This window comes from Vanacampus margaritifer, chromosome 2 (genome assembly GCF_051991255.1).
Source record: "Vanacampus margaritifer isolate UIUO_Vmar chromosome 2, RoL_Vmar_1.0, whole genome shotgun sequence".
Classification (NCBI taxonomy): domain Eukaryota; kingdom Metazoa; phylum Chordata; class Actinopteri; order Syngnathiformes; family Syngnathidae; genus Vanacampus; species Vanacampus margaritifer.
Window position 1 is genome coordinate 12,056,207 of NC_135433.1, and position 477 is coordinate 12,056,683.

The following is a 477-nucleotide window of genomic DNA, read 5'->3' on the forward strand; positions in this document are numbered from 1 at the left end:
AGAGAGAGAGAGAGAGAAAGGAGGGGGGATGTCGTGGGTTAATGCATCTGCCTAACAAAACTAAAATACCTGAACTGTATTATGTTTTCTTCCATATTTTTTGTTTGTTTAGGACTCTTCTCCTCTAAAATTGTGAGGTGATATTTATTATTTTTACTATTTATTATTTTTGACTCGATCGTTCCTCATACCCGTGAAATATAGACGGTAGTAGAATGTTCTTCAATCTTCTTCCGTTCCTATAGTCTTCCTTGATAATAATAATAATAATAATTATTATTATATATATATATTATTATATTATTATATATTATATAACATTAAATAATATAATCATTAAATTAAAATAATAATAATAACTATCATTATTATTTATTTATTTATTTTTTAATGTATGTTATGTTACACTTTCTATACATGTGTTAAAAACTGTACACCAGAAAACGGAACTGAATCTGAAATGTAGCATGTTGCAGT